Below are 20,574 nucleotides of genomic sequence, written 5' to 3'. Positions count from 1 at the left end.
CCCGACACAGGACACAGGACATGCAAAGGAGAGGGCTCTTCAGCTGGTCCCTGCAGCAGCAAGCCACCTCCCAAAGGGCCACACTGCTGTCCCCACTCTTCTCCAGTCCTAGGAGCCAGCCCATGGTCATGCCTGCAGACGCTTGTGAGTCCCCCAGGGCAGCTCCAGGGAGCGGGGGCATGGCCCCGGGGGCTCCTGGGAGAGCCGAGGTGGCAGTCTCGGGAGGCACCTCACAGGCTCTGTCCCACGGGCTCTTCTGGCTCACTGCACTCCTTCCAGGGGCTGCTGGGTAGCGTTTCTTTAAATGTTCCCTAGAGACAAAGACCTGGGTGTTTGTGTCTCTGTTTTTTAAAGCCAATGACATTGCATTGAACTTCTTTGTGAGATCATGCGTGACACACACACCAACCGGTGTGCACACACAGGTATACGTTGGGTGTGCTCACATGAACACACCTATCCATAACCTTGGTGCAGGCACAGATCACACATCCAGGCTCTGCGCTGCTCACACATACAGCCTGTGCATGTCCATGTGTCTGTCTGTGCACCTCTGCACTTGTCTCAACCAACACTCAGACCACAAGAGCAGCAACGCTGACAACCGGTCAGGGTCTAAGAGCGCCCCATCTTGGCTTCTGCTTCTGGAACCTTCTGTGGACAAGCATGGAACACAGGTGTGTCCACCAGGGCCCAGAGGAAAGCAGAAAGCAGCTGACCATCGAGCAAGGGCACCATCCTCACCAGCGGGATGCTGTGCACTGAGATGAGTGGCTAGGGGCAGGTCCTGATGGAGCAGGGGCTGGGACTGCAGGACAGGAGTCCCTCCACCCTAGGGAGTGTGAGCCGCTGCCCTGCAGAGCAACAGCACCTGGCAGAAGCTGAGGGGGGCCTGGGGTTCAGGTGCAGCCCCTCAGAGGGACCCAAGTCCCCTGCACCAAAGAGGTGACAAGAACTGTCAGACAGCAGCATGCACAGAAAAACCCAGACACCCGCAAGTTCCTCAACAGGGACATGGGCAAACCAGGGAACTGTACAGCCTAGAACATTCCATGGCCATGGAAATAAACAAGCCACAGGCCTCAGAGCCACAGAAGAGCCTGGCCACGTTTCCACGACCCTCCAACACTGAAGGAGGTCTTAGGAAGCCTGTTACCAGGGGAGCAGGCCCAGCACGACACCCCAGAAACTGGTTCCTCCTGGAGGAGCGGGGGACAGGCAGGGGCCGGAGAGGGGCCGCCAGGGCCATGCTGGCTTGGCAGGCTCTGGTTCGAGTGGGTCCTGGGGTCACTTCATGGCCACGTCTGGTGTTGCATGTTACACTGGCTCCTTTGCAAGTGTCAGAGGTAAGGAAACTTAAAATGTTAAACCAAGAAACCAGATTTTACATACAGCCTGTCTACAACTCTGTCAAATAACGTAGGCTTCAGCAACGAAAAATGAAATAAGTAAAAATAAGCACAGGCTGAAGGGAACACCCGCGGTGCGTGGGGGCGGTGGGGCAGCTCTCCGCCTCCGTCCGGTCCCTGCTTTCTAAGCTAGCCGCTGTGCGGTCCCCGTCTGTGCCTGGTCCTCCCTGGACTCCTGCCTGGGGTTTGCTCACTCCCAGGACTTACCCTGGGATGACCCATCTCGTCCTTGCCTGGATTACATCACCCAAGACCCTACTTCCAAACAGCTCAGAGGCCAAGCGCACATGGACTTTGGGAGGGACACTACCCTGGCCCTACAGACACAGCTCCCAGGAAGTGAAGATGTATTCAATGAGTTCTTTTGACTGGGAGGCTGGACAGTCACTCCACAGCCAGGCAGGTCACTCGGGACGTCCCCAGCCTGGCCCCGGCATGCCTGGTCCTCACTCTGAAGAGGGGACCGCTCCTGGGGACACAGGTCAGTTGTCCTGTGTGCCACGAGTGGGCACCTCTCCTTTACCCTGCTAGGGAATGCCTCCTGCCCCACGCCCCGAGATCCTGGGTCAAAGGCGACGGGTAGGACCAGGCAGGCCTGGCTCTCCTGGTCCTGCAGACGCCCTTTCTCATTGATCTCCATTTGCTTTCAAACACGCTCTTTCCATTGTCAACCATGCTAAATGCTATTTAGTAGCTAATTAACTTCCAGGCGAAGACCCCTCTAATTGCGGGAGCTCCCCCCTCTGCCCCAGTCCTTGGGGATGCCAAGCTGACCTAGGGCATTTGTTCTGCTGGCTCTTACCTCGCAGAGGCAACCTTAAGCCCAACAACAAACTGCCAATCAAGGCTGCAGAGGTCAAGGGGGACCAAATTAGGCGCCCTCTGCTACCGCCAAACTTGCTTGGCGAAGCTTAATTTAAACAAGAAAGCAAAAAAGGTTATGAAAAGTAATTTTTCCCGAGGAAACTCTTCTCCAGGGCTGAAGGGGCAGCATCCTCTGCGCCTCAGAATGGCTGGTTCCTGCTTTGAAGAGTTCCAACTGGCTGCTTCTGTCTTGATGGTGCTGGTGTCTTTCTGCCATACGTCAAATGGAGGGATAATCAGAAAAGAGGAGGCTTTGCTTAACACCAGCATAAGTCACTGCGATTCCAACTGCGGCGAGGTCCCCAAGCACGGGAGGGGAAGGCAGCAAAGGCGGGTAGCAGTCCACATCCACCCCTCAGGGCCACAGGCCTGCTGGGCTCCCTCCCTTGGGCTCAGACTTCATGTGTCCAGAGCAGCGGGCACAAGGTCTGTGCTCACAAGTGCCCAGCGTGCTCACAAGCACCCAGCAGTGCAAACTGTGGCTGGACTCCACCTTTGGCCCGTTGGACACTGGTCACCGTAGCAGGTCAGAGCTCAGGAGCTGCCACCCAGTGGCGCCACAGCACTGTGGTGGTCACATGGCCAGAGAGCACCTGACTGCCAGGAAGCTGCACAACGTCCCCCAGGCCCAGGACCTTCCACCACAGGAGACATGCCGACACCAGGCACGTGGGCGGCAGCTCCCACCTTTGCAGAGGGAGTGGCAACGGGGCAGCTGGTGCCCACAGTGCCCACATTCCTGGCTTCTCCTGGAAGGCCAGGCCAACACGATGGTCCAACGAACACATCAGCAAAGACCCTGCTCCCAAACAAGCTCGCATGCTGAGGTGGATGACCAGCCTGGGAGGCTGTGGCCAGCTCGGTGTGATGAGACCACCTGTGTGGTTCGCAGGAAGTCTGAAGCTGCCCAGCGCAGGTCTTGAAGGCTGGGTGGAGCAGGGGTGGGCACGGCCAGGATAGAGCTGGACCTCGAGGCCAGCTGTCCCTTTCCCCCCAAGGTCTCTGCTGCTGTGTCTGCTGCCTTCCTTCCTGAGACGGCCTTGACGCAAGGCCACAGGGGGCAGAGCTTGCTTCCACAGAGACCTCAAAGCTGCGGTGGGCCCGGGTACCTCCCAGAGGGTCAAGAACAGGATGGTCCTGGGCTGTGCCCATGGCAGGCTTGCCTCCAGCAGGACTGGGAAGCAGGATCATCTTTTCTGACATGACCCCACTCACGGGGGACACTGTTTCAGGACATCGTGGCCTGGGAGGGGTGGGACGCGGCCTTCAGGGCGGCTGGTGAGGGCGTGGAGCACGCTCAGGCAAGTGCTTCCCTGGAGTCTTTACGTGGCCAAGGCCCGCGGCAGAACACGGCACCCTGCGCAGGCTGCCCTGGAGGCCGCCAGCCACCCGCTCTGCAGCAGGGGTTGCAGCCACCAGCCCAAGTCAACGTCAAGGCCAGGCCCACAGGTTACTCCACAGGGCAGGTCTCCTGGTGGCAGGAGCCTAATAGTCGCCCCATCACAAGTCAGTGGCCCAAGGTCACACACGTGCACACACAGCTGGCCAGCCAGGTGTTCCTGGTCCCTGTGTTCTGTACCTAATGGTTCTGCCAACACACATCACAACCAAACAAATCAATCACAACGAAACAGGGATAATTAACTTTAGGGGGAAAATGGCTTTTCCTAGAGGGTTTTATGTAGGAAGCACTGACCCATCCATCTGTAGTCAACTCCAAAGCAAAAGGTAGCAGCCCCTGCTTGTTTTTTAAGTTAGAACCATGCAAAACTAGAGGCCAGTTCTGCTAGGATGGGGACATATACCTCAGCCAGTCCCCCTTGCTGAGGCCTCTGGGCATGGCCTCTCTCCCGGCGCCAGCTGGGATGGACGGTTTGCATACTCCCAACCCACCCCTGTCACTCAACACCAGGTCCTTCCTACAGACCCAGCACCCTCAGACCCCCTCCAAGGAAAAACCTTTCAATCAGTGAAAAAGTTTCCCAAAAGGAGTTTCTTAAATTGTCAGAAAAAAACCCGGAAGCCAGGAACAGTGGCGCACACCTGTATTCCCAGCAGCTCAGGAGGCTGAGGCAGGAGGATGGTGAGTTCAACGCCAGCCTAAGCAACTGGTGAGGCCCTAAGCAACCCTGTCTCTAAACAAAGTATTTTTAAAAGGGCTGGGGATTTGGCTCAGTGGATAAACACCCCTGGAGGGTGGAAGAAAGAAAGGAAGGGAGGGAGGGAGGAAGAAAGACCCAGAGGGGTGAGCAGGGGCATCTTCCAGCATTCATTATACCAATGTGAATGTATGAAACACCCTGCAGGAACCGTCAGGCACAGTGACAGGCAGGCTTCCACACAGCCCAAGAGCACCCTGAGGTGGGGTCCCCTAAGACCCCTAGCTTGGCACGGTTCACCCTTGCTCAGAGACCTCCACAGTGGGATCTCCTGTGCCAGCACAGGAACGAACCTCGCCCTTTAAGCAGGTTGGATTCTGTCCGGCGAGTGTGCCAAGCCCCTCCCCATCACTCGCAGGGTCGGGGAGTGGCCAGGCTTTGCAGTCAGCCTGCCCTCTGTCTCTGGCACTGTGGCCACTGTGCCCCGTGTGAGTGATGGGCCCCAAAAGAATGGGGTGCTGGGCCACCTCCAGGACACAAAGACCTGGCTTCTTTGCCCGCCACAGAGCAAGTCCTACTAAACACGAGTCATCTTTGCTTCTTCCCACTGTCCGGCACGGCAGAGGCCTCCACGTCTGGATACCGCGAGCGATGCTGCTGTGAACGTGGGCGCACAGCTATCAGGACTGTTCTCAACACACTCGTCCCTCGGCATCAGCCTCAGCATCACAGGGTTGCAGGACCCCAATCATCCCTCCACTCCTTCAAACACCCAGCACGGTGCAGAGGTGTGCGAAGAGCTGCTACACTGTGTTGCTTGGGGACAGTGACGAGAGGAACATCAGTACATATTCAGTACAGACACAATTATTTTTCTGGATATTTCTGATCGGCTTGGGTTGAATCTGAGGATGTGGGCCTGTGGGTACAGAAACAGGGCTGGCCAGGTACGGAGGCGCACACCTGTAATCCCAGCAGCTGGGGAGGCTGAGAGTGGAGGAGGGCGAGTTCAAAGCCAGCCTCAGCAACGGCAAGGTGCTGAGAAACTCAGTGAGACCCCATCTTTAAATAAAGAGAGGGCTGTGGATGTGGCTGTGGTCGAGTGCCCCTGAGTTCAACCCCAGTACCAGGGGTGGCGGGGGGGAAAATAGAAAGAAATTCATGGCCGCTTTCACCATCTGCAGATGGGCCTCGATGTGCACCACCTACAGGATGGCCCCTGTCACAGCCGTGGTAACAGGGTGCTGAGCTGGCCATGGTCTGGGCTCCCAGAAGCAATGACCTGGAGGTCCTCACTAGGGACTCTGAGCCGCCCCAACCAGCCAGCCATGGCATAGACTTCGCAGGCCCTCCAGGGAAGGAAGGGCTGATCTCTGGCCCAGCTCCCACCAAACATGAAGGCCACAGCTCTGGATTAATAGTCCAGCACCCCTGGACTTTGGGAACACACAGGACAGGGCAAACATCTGGTTCCCTTTTAGAAGGCAGGGATGCCCTCGGGTGCAGCTGGGCACTGGCCCAGGGACTGCCCACCCCACCAGCAGCCTTGCTGTGTGGCCACCTGGCAAGGCCAGTTCCAGGACAGGCCACCATTACTGCGCAGACCTACAGACCTTGACCTCTCCAGCAGCCGGGTTCACGTGCCTGGGACCCCACCCTGTAGCCCTTTGCCGCATGCTAACTTCTGTCTGAGTCTGATGACTTTAGGGACCTCGTCAGAGCTGGCTCAGAGACCGACACACTAGAACCTTCATCTCAACACGTGAACCGTCCTGATGCTACAAGAAGAGGGGCGTAAACACCCTCGCCAGTCTCATGGGGAATTTCAGGGAGAAAGATCACTGAGGGAGGAGGGTGGGGAGGGAGAGCCACCGTGGTCTCAAGGCCACGCGCCAAGCCAGCCCCCCTGACACCCCCTTCTGGGCTCCCAAAGTGGCAGCCAAGGATCCTGCCCCTGAGGAGGCTGGAGGCGTGGAGGTCATGCCCTCGGGTGGCCCAGCCCGTGGGTTGCCTTCCCCAGTGTCCTCAGTTCAGCGTCCACACCCAGAAACGGGCTGGACTCTCCAGATTCCCAGGAGACGGTGGGGAGCGTCTGTTTTTCTAAGCTTGTGAAAACACTGGGAAAGCATTATCCCTGATCTGACCCTGACAAAGCTCTGGAAGCTCCTCCCGAGCTCCAGGTTCTTCACCCTTCACGGCGGGCTCTCTGGGAGGGACCAGCTTTCAGAGCCTACTGACTCAGCCCGGCCCTGGTGTGCTGGGCACCAGCGAGGTGGCCCCAGCAGCTCTCCCCTCCAGCCAGGTGAGGCCAGCAGCATGATTTCCCAACCCTTGAGGTTCATGACCAGTTGTCAGGGCTGCAACAACCTCCCGGAGCTCCCAGACTTCGGGGGGAAAACCAGTTCCGGGAGGCCGGGAGGGTGAGCGCCAGGGGCCCGCAGCTGGCCGGCCGCCTCTGTCTCTTTGTTGTGGTGAGGTACGCGCAACATGAACCTATCATCTTGACCATCCTGAAGTCAGTGGCGGCGCTGGGCACGTCCACACTGTGGCGCAAGCACCGCCACCATCCAGCCCGCAGCCTTCCATCTTGCACAACTGAACCTGCACCCACTGAGCAGCCCGCCCCGCCTGGCCCTGGCAGCCTGCACGTGAACGTCCGTCTCCAAGCCTGACGACTCCGGGGACTCATGGGAGGAGCGCTGCGGGACCTGTCCCCTCACGACCTATTTCAGGTAACGCTGTCCTCAGGTTCCTCCGCGCCGAAGCTCGTGTCCCAACCATCTCCCTCCACAGCCGGCTGACGCTCGTTGGCCCTGGGACAAGAGCTCACCACGGAGCCAGCCCCCGGCCCAGCGCTCGTCGCAGGGATCTGGCTCACTTACTGTGTCCACTTGTCTGCCAAGGGACCCATGGGGCTTCGCCTTTGGCACTCGTGGACAGTGCTGCTAGGAACGAGGCGTGGAGCGTGACGAGACCCTTCCGACCCCGACATTTCTGCAGACCGTGAGCAGACCATGCATGAGTTACCTATGTAATAGTAACTTTTTTTTTTTTTTTTTTTTTTTTAAGCAGGAGGTTCACAAAGTAATTTCCAGACAAGGCCACCCTTGAGGCTCTGACGGCCTGTCCTGGAGGTCTGCGGGCCCACAGGCTGTGTCCAGCTGCCCACCTGACCCAGGTGAGACATCAGCCTCCACTCTGGGGCCAGAGGCCAAGCACATGGAGGATCTGTCTCTGGGGGGAGGGGGACTGCTTGGCTGGAGAGAGGGTGAGGGTGGGTCTCACGTGAGTCTCCACCCACCAGAGAGCAGAGGGAAGGTCAAGGGGGGCCCGAAAGGCGGCTGAAGCAGTGGGGTGCAGGGCCCGAGGCCCCGGAGCCATGCAGTCCAGCAGGCCCGTGAGGGGCGAGGCTGAGCCGGAGCGCCTGTCCTTCCAACAGCCCACGGCCAGCCCAGCCCTGGAAACAGCCTCCAGGGACTTGCCAGTTAGAGTTCGCCTCACTTAGAGCCTACAGAACCAGCCCGGGAGGAGGGGGCACGCAGGGAGGGGCTGGGAGGGCGGAGGGCCAAGGACGGGGGGGTGCCGGGGAGGAGAGGGGCAGAGGAGGTGGCAGCCGCGGACGCCCCTGCTGACCTGGGGAAGCCTGCCATCTGCTGGGCACCCGTGGATCCCTAGGCTGCAGTGTCCCCAGGACACTGTCTGCCGTCTTCCCCAGCACAGGGCGCAGGGGGCAGCACAGGGAAAATGTGGGGCCACGGTGCCCACGCCCACTTCAGGGTAGGAAGAAAGGGCCCTCGCTCTGCAAACAGCAGAGTTCCCATGTGGCCCTCCCGCGCCCGGAGCTCGGGGCTCTGTGTCCACACCTGTCTCCAGCTATGGCCACCAACGGGCGAGCCAGGGGTCGGCCTGTCTGCAGGCCCCTCTCGCCACAGCACACAATGGATCCTTTCACCCCAGCTGGGCTGCAGAGCACAGTGACCGCCCTGGTGTGCCCGCTGGCTCTGACCCTGTGTGTCACTGCTGTTCTTGGCAGCCTGTGGTCCAGCAGCTCAGGAAACTGTCACCTTCACTACCACAGAAAGGCTCGGGGACAGGCAGGACGTACTTTTCACACTGGCCTCGCCCCGGAGGGGATGCCAAGGGCCACTTTTCCATGCCTCCCATAAGGGCTACTGTGACCCAAATCAAACAGGCCACTGGAACCCCCAGTGCACGGAGCACATGCTGTCACTTGACACCCATCTCGGCAGCCCGCCAGCCTCAGAGAGAGAGATGGAGCTACCAAAAATAATCCTCCTGTGTTTAAATATTTACAGAAGCAAGACAGATCCCGAGGCCCCCGGATCCGCCGGCTCTGACCTCATCACAGCTCCCGGGCGCCACCTCTCCCGGGCACACCTCTGTGGGGTCCTGGTCTCCCTCACTCCTTGACATTAGCAGCCACCACCTCTGGTGACCCACAAAGCAGCCACAGGCCTCTCCTCCCCCCAGAAAGGTCCCACTTCCGCGCCCCCGCTCTCCTGGCCCGGGCCCCTCCCCCACAGTATCTGCTGGCTCCAAAGCCCCGGCACGGCCCTCCTCCAGGGGTCTGCAGCCCACTTTGGAGATGCTGAAAGATGGAGCAGAAGCGGCACTTGTTCTTTAGCCCTAGGGCTACTCTCACTCCCTGTTCTGGGGGACCATGGAGGCCAAGGTGATCACAAGAGCCCGGTCACAAGCCCCAGGGAGGTGCCACGCCCACACTGTCCTCAGAAGTCCCTCAGGGCAGTCTCCTGGGGAGGGTCAGACGCTGCCCTCATCATGTACTGGGGGAACAGAGGCCCTGAGGGTGGTCCTGCCTGGGCACAGGGCCAAGCAGAGCTGGGATGTGGCGCAGGACCCGGGGCCACCTACTTCCTCACCCACCGAGGTCAAGGGTGGTGGTCTGTCAAGGGTGGTGGTCTGGGTGTGCGGGGCTGCCGCATAGCCACTCCCAGCTTTTCACACTCCCCAGACAGACGCCCCGAAACAAGGAAGCCCTTCTGGGTGCAGGGGGGATGCCGGGAGCCCTGGTCCTGCACACCTGTGTGCAAGTGCACGGTGGAGCTGGGCTGCGGCCAACCGAGGCCTATCAACTCTGCTGGGGAGGACACAGAGCAGGAGCCACGCGGTCCTGCCATGAGACAAAAGGCCCCCTCCCTAGCTTTTAGGGAGAGTTTCATCAGGTGTTGGTTACATTGCAACAGCCAGGCACAAACCCAAGGGTATGGTGCCAGTTCCCTGGTGCCCTGGGGGCACTGCCACGTCACTGCCTCTGGGCACCTGTGACCTCACACTCAGAGCTCTCAGGAGTGTCCCTGGGCCTCCTGGCCCTGTGGGAAGCCTGCTCGAGCTGCTGACGTAAGGCCTGGGGGCCCTGGGCCTCTGGCCTCCTGCTCCCAAGGGTGGCTCTGCATTCAGAGCGGCTCAGTCTCCGGGGCAGCCCACAAGCCCCGTGCAACAATCAGCCAGGTTGCGTCAAGGACTGAGAGGCCGTGGAGCTCTGTAGCTGCCGTGGCTGACAGGCTTCACTCCCAGGCCCTGCCAGGAGCACAGTCTCCGGGGACACTGCCTCCACAGGGACCTCCCTCTCCTGGGCTCAGGAGAGCTGACGCACTCATCTCCTGTCCTGGCAGATTTAGTGGAAAGGTCAGCTGTTGGAAGACCTGCCAGCCCCTAGTGGACAGGCTACAATAGCATGATCTCAAGGCAACGCTACCAGGTGCGGAGGCTCCACGGGGCTTGTTCTTAGAATCTGCCCGCACGGAGACACGCTTGCCTCCCTCTGGAATCCAGTTCAGAACCAGGGAGCACCAGGACTGCAGGATCCTCTGACAGACGTGATGGACCCTCTCCAGACCCCCTCCTGGAAGCCACCCAGTCATCAAGGACAAAGGAAGAGGGGAGTCCACAGTGGGAGCTGGCCCACAACAGGGCTGGGGCAGGACCCTGCCTGTGCAAACCCAGGCTGGCCAAGGCGGGCCCTGAGCCCCTCAAGCCATGGCACCAAGCCGGCTCTGGAGATGTGTTCTAGGCCAGAACTGCACACGATACAATGTAAATATCCCTTGGTGCCTAAGTTGCCAGGCATAGTGAACGATACTGTTTCAGATGCACTGGGTAGTTGTTACAACTAATCATACCTGCTTCCTTTTATTTTAAAAATGTAGTAAACAAGACCCACACAAATATCCACCTGATTTTGGACAAAGGCACAGAAGTCGTCAAAGCGGCTCATGGAGGAAGGATAGACCGCCTTCCAGCACTCAGTGCTGCTACAACGAACCTCGTATCTCACACCCAAATTAACTCAGAAGGGGCCACAGACCTACTGTAAAGCATAAGACTTCTTCAGGACCTAGGGCTAAGCCAGGAGTTACTAGACTTGACATCAAGAGCATGATTCATAAGAGAAAAAAAGGGATAAATTGGACTTAACGAAACTGAAATTGCGGTGTGAATGATCCTGTTCAGATGATGAAAAGATAACTATAGTCTGGGGAAGATATTTGCAAACCACATAGTCACAAAGGACTAGGTTCCAGAAAATATCAAAATTCGAACACAAAAATAAAACAAAACCAGTTAGAATTATGAGCACTTTTGCATAAAGACATTTCACCAAAGGGGAATACAGATGGACACACACACACAAAGATGCTCAGGGTTACCAGGGAAACACAAGTTAAAACCACAATAAGGTATCACCACGCACCTATCAGAACAGCCAAGAGAACAGAGCCAGGAGGGTCACTAGTCTGAGTCTGAGATCAGCCTGGGCAACGGAGACCCTCCTCAAAAACAAAGACAACATGGAAAGCTGGCAGGGTGCAGGAAACTAACTGGGCCACACATTGCTGGGGGATGGTAGGATGGCGTGGTCACTCTGGAAAGTGGTTCAGCAACTTCTTCTAAAACTAGACCTACCAGCACCGCAAAAAAAAAAAAAAAAAAAAAAAAAAAAACACCACCAACAACAAACTAGACCTATGCTTGGTCACCGGAGATGGCTTTCCTGAGAACTTATCCCAGAGAAATGAAGACTAACGTTCAGACAAAAGCCTGGACGTGAATGTTCATACGGCTTTACTCCTAACAGCCCAAACCAGAAGCAAGCCATCAACGTCCCAGGTGAGTGGCCTCACGGGGTCATCCACACCTAGGTGGTCTACTCTGCAAGGAAAGGGAACAAAGTCTCACGTGGGGCACCAGAGCGGGGCTCGAGGGTTCCCCTTCCTGAATTCTCACAGAGGTGGAAAAGAGAGCCCTGGTGGTCAGTGGTCGGGACAGAGACAAGGAGCAGGAAGACCATGCGGAGGTGGCCTGAGGGAGCCTGCGTCCTGCATCTCAGTGTGGGGTACACCAAGCCACGTGTGCCTGCGCCTGCGGGTCACACTGCTTGGGGCACGAAGCACGCTTGCCACCGGGTAACAGGGCTGAGGGGCCTGGGATCTCCCACACTTCTTTTATTTTTCAATTTTCTCTGACAACAGTTACCTCAACATAAACACTTTTAAAAATCATGGCTAATGGAAAAGTTCAGATCACAGACTGACTCACACTGCATGCCCCCTGGACAGAGCTGGTCTAGCCCAGCGGTCAGCACACTGTGGCCGAGGGCTAAGTCCAGGCTGGGTCGTCTCTGCGCAGCCCGTGAACTCACTTCTTCAGGGCAGTTTTCGGCTCACAGCAGAACGGAGCAGCAAGTCCAGGTCCCCCAGAGCCCACCCACAGTGCAGGGTCCCCTGACTGACGTCTTGGACTGGCGTGCTAGATTCGCCGTGCCTGGTAAACCAAGGCTGACACGCGGTTAGCAACAACTGAGGTCCACGGTCACGGCAGGGTGTGGGGCTCGGCAGACGCGGCTCTGGGCCCAGCGCTCAACGTCGACTGTGTCGGCCTGCGCGCCCCTCCCGCCCTGACCTCCAGCAGCGGCTGCTCTTCCTGTCTCTTCCTGGTCCCACTGCGTGGGGCCCTTTCAGACTGGCTCCCTTCACTTAGCAAGATGACCTAACGGTCCCTCCCTGGCTCACAGCTCGAAGGTTCGTTTCTTTCTATCCGTAAGTCACATTCCTGTGTCCGGATGCACCTAGCCTGCTGACCCACCCACCTTGACCGCGTCCAACTGGGGGCATTTGTGAATAAGGCTGTCATCAGCATCTGTGCATGGATTTCTGTGTGAAGGGCCATGCTGGGCATTTTTAAATTAAAAAAAAAAAAAAAAGGAGAATATTTCATGCACGTTATACAAAGTCCACCTCTCAGGCCCCGTGGTGAGGTTTTGGTGGGACAGAGCATGCCCGTTCACACACCATGGTGGCGGCATTCGGAATACAGGGCAGAGTTGAGAAGGGGGAGCAATGGCCACGTGGGCCCCAAGCAGAAAATACTCTCTGGCCCATCCGCCAATCCCTGGGGCAGACAATTACAACTCCCAACTCTGAAGGGCCAGGAACAAAGCGAACCCAAACTGGAAGGCAGCGAGGAGGATGGAAGGTCACGAATACTCTCCCCATGTCCTTCCCCAAAATTCCAGAGTGGGCGCTGGCGCTCTGTGGCTGCCAAGGCAGGTTCCCACAGCTGCTTTGCTCCGGCTCCAGCTCTCCGGGGACTCAGATCCCTGGGTGCCAAGGGGCTGGGCGCCGGGGACAACTGGCAGGAGGCAGAGGGAGGGGCTTCACGGCACGGGTTCCACTTGGTATTCAACCTTGGAGCGGGTGTCACAGCGGGAACCCAGGGAGCAGAGACCTGCAGGAGGGACGTAGCTCCTGCTCCAGCATCAAAACCAGGAGCCCCGGCATGTGAGGGGTGAATGGAACTTCCAGAACCCAACGTGACCTTATTTGGAAAAAGGGTCTTTGCAGGTGTCATCAGGTTAGGATGCGGCTGTGCTGAGCGGGGTGGCCCCAGTGCAGTGGCTGGTGTCCGAGAGGAGCAGAGGACACGGGCAGGGGGCTGTGGAGTCAGAGGCAGAGGGTGGATTGATGAGACCAGAGGCCGGAAGAGGCAGGAGGGACCCTGCCCGAGGCTTTCGGGGCGCACGGCCTGCCCACGACCTGACTCGGGCGTGTGGCCTCCAGACTGCATGAGGAAGGGCTGCTCTCGTTCTGAGCCTCGGCGTTGGTTGGTGGCACTTTGTCACAGAGCCCTGGGACCCCCACACAGCACCTGGAGCAGGGCTGTGGAGCCGACAAAGGCGCCACCTGAAAGCCCTGCCCAGCCTGGGCCAGCGCCCCACCCGCCGCCCAGCTGAAGTGCCCGGTGGCCCCGAGTCACCGAGGAGGTCGAGGCACAGAGGTCAGACACCCTGCCAAGGCCAAACCCTCAGACTCACAACAGGACGTAGGGCGGAGACCTCCACTGGACACGGCCGTGCTGGAGCTGGGGTCCCACCCTCTGGGACATGGCATGGGAGCTGCTCAGCGGCCAAGCGCACGCACGTTGGGAAGCTCTGGTGGCACCTCTGAGCTCCTGGAGCTGGTGGCAGTTGCCTCCCGCTAAGGACCCCTCCCCTCATAAGGAGCTGAGGGGCAGCCGCGCGGGGCCCCTGCTAGGACCTGGGCGAGTGCCCGGCTTCCCGGCCTGGCAGTGAGACCCCTGGGCGACACTACCACTACTTCCTGTGGCAGTCTCCAGAAGGCAGGGGCTGTGGGCACGTGTGTGGACCTCCTCCACCCCTCCTGGGCGGCCCCTGCAGGCGGGGGCAGCTGGTGAGGGCACCGCGACCGGGCAGGCGGGGGGAAGCGCGGCACCACGGGAGCCTGCCGGGTGCCACAGGAACGTAAGACAAGATGAGCCTCCACGCAGCTCGGAACAGATTGCAGGGTGTCGAGAGACGCCTGTGTTACAGAAACGGATCTCAGCTCCCGGTCGCGGAAGCACAAACAAACCCAAACAACAGACCTTCCCGAGCTGCCAGCCTCCGCCCAGCTGCTGCTGGGCCTGGGGAGGGGCTGCCAGGCTCCTGAGCAGGTCGGGGGTGGGGCCTGGGAGCAGCCAGGACATTCCCAGCATCCTCTGGGTGTGGTGGGGCAGCCAGGGAGCCTGGGTGGCCCACAACGGAGCTGGGGTATGGTCCTGAAATTGGGGGTAGGGGGATCCCCTCCCGACTTCATCTCTGACTGGCCCTGGCCCCCCACACCACCGCCCCACCTGGTCCTGCCTCGACACCGCCTGCCTGTGGACCTCCCCACGGCTTCTAGGCCTCCGTCCTTCACGCGTTGACCAGGAACAGAGGGACAGGGAGGGTTGGAGGGCCCAGGTCTGTTCGGTCCCTCCCTGGCCCGCTCAGGTGAACACCCTGGGGCATGCCTGCCTGGGGGGCGGTAGGGGATGCCCGCTGTCCAGGAAGTATCCAGGGCCTCATGCAGCACCCGCCCTCACGCTGCCAGGCGACAGGTCCTGGACCACCATGCTCACCGACTCCAGAACCTTCCCAGAGACGGGGGTCCCCCCACGGTGCCTGGTTTCTGTCCCCAGTACACCCAGGAGGCACGAAGCCCAGCGGCTGTGGTCACGGAGCCTTCTCCTCCTAAAGCACTCACACCGCTCATCTCAAGGTCGGCAGGATGCTGGGGCTTCAGGGACCCCGGGACCTCTGCCCCTCCCGGAGGACAGCGCCACCCTGGTGAGGGGCATCTGTTCACTTGTCCCTGCCTTTCCCTCCTTCTCTCAGCAGACTCCTGCGGCCTGATCTGTGCTGGGAGGGTCACTCCACCTCCAGCAGGCCACCGCTGCCCCACGACTCACATCCAGAGTGGCCAACAGGAAGCCCCGCCACACATGGATGTTAAAATTCAAATACACTGAACATAAACACGTGAAAAATTAGGCTGCAGACAGCTGTGCTGGACCTTGGTGGTGCAGACACACTGGCAGGACCCCGTGAAGCAGCTACAGGTGAGCAGAGTGCCTCTCAAAGGCCCTTGAACAGCACACACAGGAAGTGACCACCGCAGTCCTCCCAAGGGAAAGTCGATGCTCGCAGGGCTCACAGAGCCTCTGCCACCTGCAGGGTGGCTGGCCATTCAGTAGGAGGGAGGAGAACCTGCCAGCTGGAAGGAAGGAGGCTGGGGAACCAGGAGGCCGCTTGGAGGCCCTGAGCTGAGACACCCAGCATGCACAGACAGCACCAGACACAGCAGACAGGCAAACGGGCCTCCTGGCAGGACCCCAAGCCATGTTTGCTGGCCCAGGGCCCACCTGTGGCTGAGCAAGGCTCACCTGGACCCTGTGTGAGCCAGCAGCAACACTGCATCTGGAGACCACAGAAAAAGGACTCAGCTGGGCATAGTGATGCACACCTGTAATCCCAGCAGTTGGGAGGCTGAAGCAGGAGGATCGCCAAGTCCAAAGTCAGCCTCAGCAACTTACTGAGACCCTGCCTCAAAATCTCAAAATAAAAATAAATAAAAAGGACTGGGGATGTGGTTCAGTGGTTAAGTACCTCTGGATTCAATCCCTGGTACCAAAAATAAATAAGTGAATTTTAAATAAAGAAAGAAAAGGACACAGCCCTCAGGTGAGGCCACCCACTCATTCGTGACCCTGAGTGCAGACTTCACTAGGGCCAGTCACCCTGAGAAAGCCACCAAGAGTGACAAGAGGATCCCATGGGAGAGAGAAAACAGCCTCGTTTCCCGGGGGCACGAAGGCACTGATGTGGATCACTGGGGACTGGCGGTGGCAGGCCATCAGCGTTGGGTCTCACTGGAAGGACCTTGCGGCTGGATGGCCCCAGGGCACCTTCATTAGCAAACACGCAAGACAGCCTGAGGCTCTGCCGGCCCTGGGAGTGCAGGGCCGTCCATTTTTAAAAACTGGTTTCTGTGGGCAGAGGCTGTAGCTCAGGGGTGAGCACTGGCCCCGCACATGCCAGGGCCTGGGTTCAACCCCAGGACCACAGGGAAAAAAAGAAAGAAAGAAAAAAGGTTTTCATCTAAGGTTGATATTATCACAGAAAGAAATGTCTGAAAATTGAGTATAGGATAAGAGTCTCATAATGGCACCCACGAGCCGTCTGTCCAGCACAGTGGGCACTGGACACAGCAGGCGTTTGAGTCTATATTAATCAGTGTCACGCAAGATTGAAACCAGCCACTCAAGCTGCAGTTTCACATTCCAGGGGTTCACGAGCCGCGTGAAGCTAGTGGTGGCCACGGTGCTGCTGGGCAGCCCTGGACAGCTTTGTCTTGGCCACAAAAGATGTGGTAGGCAAGACTCCAGCCTCTGGCCCTGCGCATTTCAGTTCCTTTCTTTCTCCTGCTGTGAAGACACCTTTCTGTCATTTGGGCCATTTCTTAGGATGAGTCCCAGAAGAGACGTTTGGACTTAGAGAGGAGACACCACATGTCAGTGCTTATCTAAGCAGCCAGCAGGCCCACAGGGCAGGAATGACTGACCAGGTCATGCCAGGGCCTGCCACCAAAAACCCTCACCCAGCAGGCTCTTGAGACTGGACCGGGTCCCTCTCAGGACAGAAATGAGTGACAGGATGTCCCTGGATGGTGTCTGGTGTCACCCTCCTCCCCAGCAGCCCAGATCACTACAGAAGGTGGGGACTAAGCCAGAACCAGATCCCACTGCAGGGGAGAGGTGGTCCCTGCAAGGAATCAAGGTGACCCCTCCCCAAGCATGCCTTGAATGCTGGCATGTCGTGGACTTCCAGACGGTCTCTGTGCTGGGGGCAGGGGGAGGAGAGGACCACCGGCTGGGTAGGAGGCCCTGCTTTCTGGGAACCAGGCCTCCACCAGATGTACTCGAGGTAGCACACAGGTATGAGAGACCAGGGGACACACAGACCTTCTGTGAACTAGCTGCCAAGTACTAAAATGGGAGACTCTGGGATCCCCAGGGCTGTTCCTTCCCGCCCTTTCCCAGTCAGCTACTCAGCCTGTATGTGTAATTCCTCAGTTCTGCCACTAGAGGGGTCCCGTGAGCCAGCCTACCTGCCCTGCCCCCTGGGTGCTCCATTCCCAGGTCAGGAGGAACCTCGACTGGAGCAGCTGTGGGTGCAAGAAAGACCTCAGAGATGCCACACCCGCTGCTGGGCATCCAGTCCACTGGATCTCAGCCCTGACGCCTCCCTGCCAGGCACACCAGGACCTGCCTCTCCCTTTGGGCCTCTGGCAGTTGCTGAGGCTGGCTTTGAACTCACGCTCCTCCGACTTCAGCCTCCCAAGCTGCTGGGATGATAGGTGTGCAGCACCATGCAGGGCTTACCATTTTCTTTTGAGACAGGGTCTTGCTTTATTACCCAGGCTGGTCTTGAACTTGGGATCCTCCTGGCTCAGCGTCCCAAATAGAATAGCTGTAAGTCCAGGTGCCCCACCAAAATACCCAGTTTTCTGTCTTTTCTGTGACTTTTTGTCATTCAGAGGAAAGTTGCACCCTAGAAACCCCTGGGGAGTTCAGAGTACTTGGGGACCAAGCCACCCTCAGTGATGCTGGCTGGGGTGGCCTGGGCAGCAGGACTTGGAAAAGCTGCCCCAGGGATGCTCACGTGCGGCCCAACTGAGGATACCTGTTCTAATCATCTGGTACGAGGGACCATTAGTGAAGGACTTCCTGTACCATCATGTGCCAGGAGCTGCAGGGGACAGAGAAGGACCAAGGGCCACCATCTTTGCTTCCAGGGGACCCAAACAGCACACTGGATACAAGTTGCAGAGGAGCAAGGACATGCTGGGAAATGCAGATTCCAGGGCACACCCTTCTCAGAACCCACGTCTGCTTCTTTACTTATTGTTTTTTTAAATAGAGGCTCCCAGCAGCCTGTCACGCAGAACAGGCTTGGGGTGGGCCCCTGTTCGTCACCTTATCACCTGAGGCAAGCTGGTTCCATACCCGCCCGACATGGAAGAAGGCTCCTAGGAGGCGGGATAGGGGGCTGGGCATGGCTGTCTGTCCCACCACAGAGCTGCTCTTCACCGTGCTGTGGCTTGGATAAGGCTGGAGTGTCCCCCAGGAGTTCCTGTGCTGGAACCTGGTCCCCAGCGTGATGCTGTTGAGGTGGTGGGACCTTCAAGAGGCGGGGCCTGGTGGAAGGTGGTCGGGTCACTGGGGTGTCCCTCAGAGGACTGGATGGTGTTCTGGAGGACTCTGGCTATTTCTCTCAAGAGGGTTATTATAAAAGGGCAGGCATGGCCCCTCCCTGCACTCTGGCTTCCTGTCCTGCTCTGGGACTCCCTCTCCCACTACGCGATGCCCTCCACCAAGATGTGATGCAGCTCAGAGGGTCCTCGCAAGAGGCCAATTTGATGGGTACTTTCAGCTTTCAAAACTGTTTGCTGAAGGAACCTCTTTGTAAATATTCAGCCTCGAGTATTTTGCTATCACAACAGAAAACGAACTAACACATGGTGCCCAGTGAGCCTCAGCCAAACTGCGTTGATACGGGCAAGGAGGGCAAGAGCACTTGTCAGGGGCTCCAAGCTGGAGGCCCTGAGGACAAGCACAGTGAAATGGCAGCCGCCAGGCCAAGGAGTGTTTTCTGCACCTTCAAATGAGCAGGGGACAGAGGTGAACACTCCTCAGCACCAGGCTCCGGTTCCTGGGCCAGGCTCGCTGACCACACACCCCAGACTGGCAAGGAGGGGTTCTGGACCACACGCAGGAGACAACTGAGTGTCAAAACTGTACAACAGGGTCCGGGGAGCGGGGCAGGCAGAGCCAGGCTCAAGGCAAACCTGTCAGATTCCAGAGTTCACACTGGCCCACTGCTGACCTCCCCAGAGCTGCAACAGGTCCTGCAGCCTGGGGTTAGACCCAGGCTCTGGCAGGAGAAGAGCAAGGTGAGGAACACACTCTCCTCACATCCACCCTTTGGGGGGATAGAGGTCCCCCAAAATCCAGACGCAAAAGCCCTATGGAGCTGATTCCCTGCACAGGCTGGGGTCAGGAGAGGGGAGGAGGTAGAGACAGGAGGCAGAGGAAAGGCAGGGGTGCCGAGTATGGCTGGGAGCCTGCAGCACCCCCACCTCCACCCGCCAGGTGCCAACAATGCCCACCCTCAGCTTAACAAAAACATCTGATGTGGTCACGCCTTCCCTGGGGACAGAAGCGGCCAGGGTGGGCCTCACTGCTCCGGAGGCATCCGGAGATGCCTGAGCATCGGGGCTGTGTGGAAGCCCCGGGGGACCTTGAGAACCAGCCTGCAGAGGCTGGAAAGGGAGCCAGGTGCATCCTCACGAAACCCGTAAGATGGGCATCACCGTGCTCATCCCACAAGAGGGAAACTGAGGCTCCAAGAAGAGAAAGAACCTTCTCAGGTTCAGGTTAGCCAGCACACAACTTCCTAATTCCCAAAAGTGTGCTCCTCACAAGATGCGGCTGTTGGACAGAAAGCAGATAGACCGGGCTCCGCATTCTGTCCTCAGCCCCAGACCACAGACCAAGCCTGCCGCCTCTGCAGGACAAAGCAGGTGAGGCCCTCTCTCACTCTCCCTGAGCCCTGGGTGCCTGGACATCCCCAGATACCACTGTGGCATCTACCCGCGTGGCACCACCAGGGTGTGCTCTGGCTAGCCTGGCCATGGATCCAGGCTGGGCTGGAGGTTTATGCCCAGCTGGTCCCTGGCCCAGGACACCTTAGGACTCAGCAGACCTCAGCAGGGACCCAGAGTCCTTATGGCCAACTGCTACTTTTTATCTGTGCTCTCAAATACCTGAGACAAACGTCATCATTCACCCTAGGGCTTTAGTAGACCACATCTTGTCGAGCGCGTTCCTCTGAAACGCCTTCCCGCTGAGTCAGCCTCTGCCTGCCCTCTGCTCTCTGACTCCCATGCGTCCAGCCCTGGAGAAGACCTTGCTGGGTTCAAATTCCGCGGCTTGTGCAACGGCCAGTGCCCTCCAACAGGGCACTGACCCTGGAGCTTCCCTTCCCCTCCCGCCCAACAGGGATAACACTGGGACCCACCGCACAGAACTGGCAACCTCACAGGGCCTGGCAGAGTCAGAACCATAAAATACACGATCCATAGCGCGTGGAGCCCAGTACCCTGGCAAAGCTCAGGCCTCGCCATCTGGCGCAGGCCTGGCCAGGGCGTGAGCAGAATGATTGATTACGTGCTGACGGCCAACGTCAGCTCTTACCCCCGGCTGCTACGACCTCCATCATGTCCCTGTGCCACAGAGCAAGGACCACATCCAGAGCGCAGGAGGGGGAGGGACCTGGTACACCC

At 58.6% G+C, this 20,574-nt stretch overlaps 1 protein-coding gene across 11 annotated transcripts in view; it reads right to left on the bottom strand.

Annotated features, from left to right (window-relative positions):
* Positions 1–20,574, bottom strand: part of Tbc1d16 (TBC1 domain family member 16) — a 72,646-nt gene that overhangs the window by 30,607 nt on the left and 21,465 nt on the right. The gene's annotated exons all lie outside the window — the stretch shown is intronic.

Source organism: Sciurus carolinensis, chromosome 3 (assembly GCF_902686445.1).
Source record: "Sciurus carolinensis chromosome 3, mSciCar1.2, whole genome shotgun sequence".
NCBI lineage: Eukaryota > Metazoa > Chordata > Mammalia > Rodentia > Sciuridae > Sciurus > Sciurus carolinensis.
Note: the sequence above shows the minus strand (reverse complement) of the source record. Positions and strands in the feature narration are given on the sequence as shown.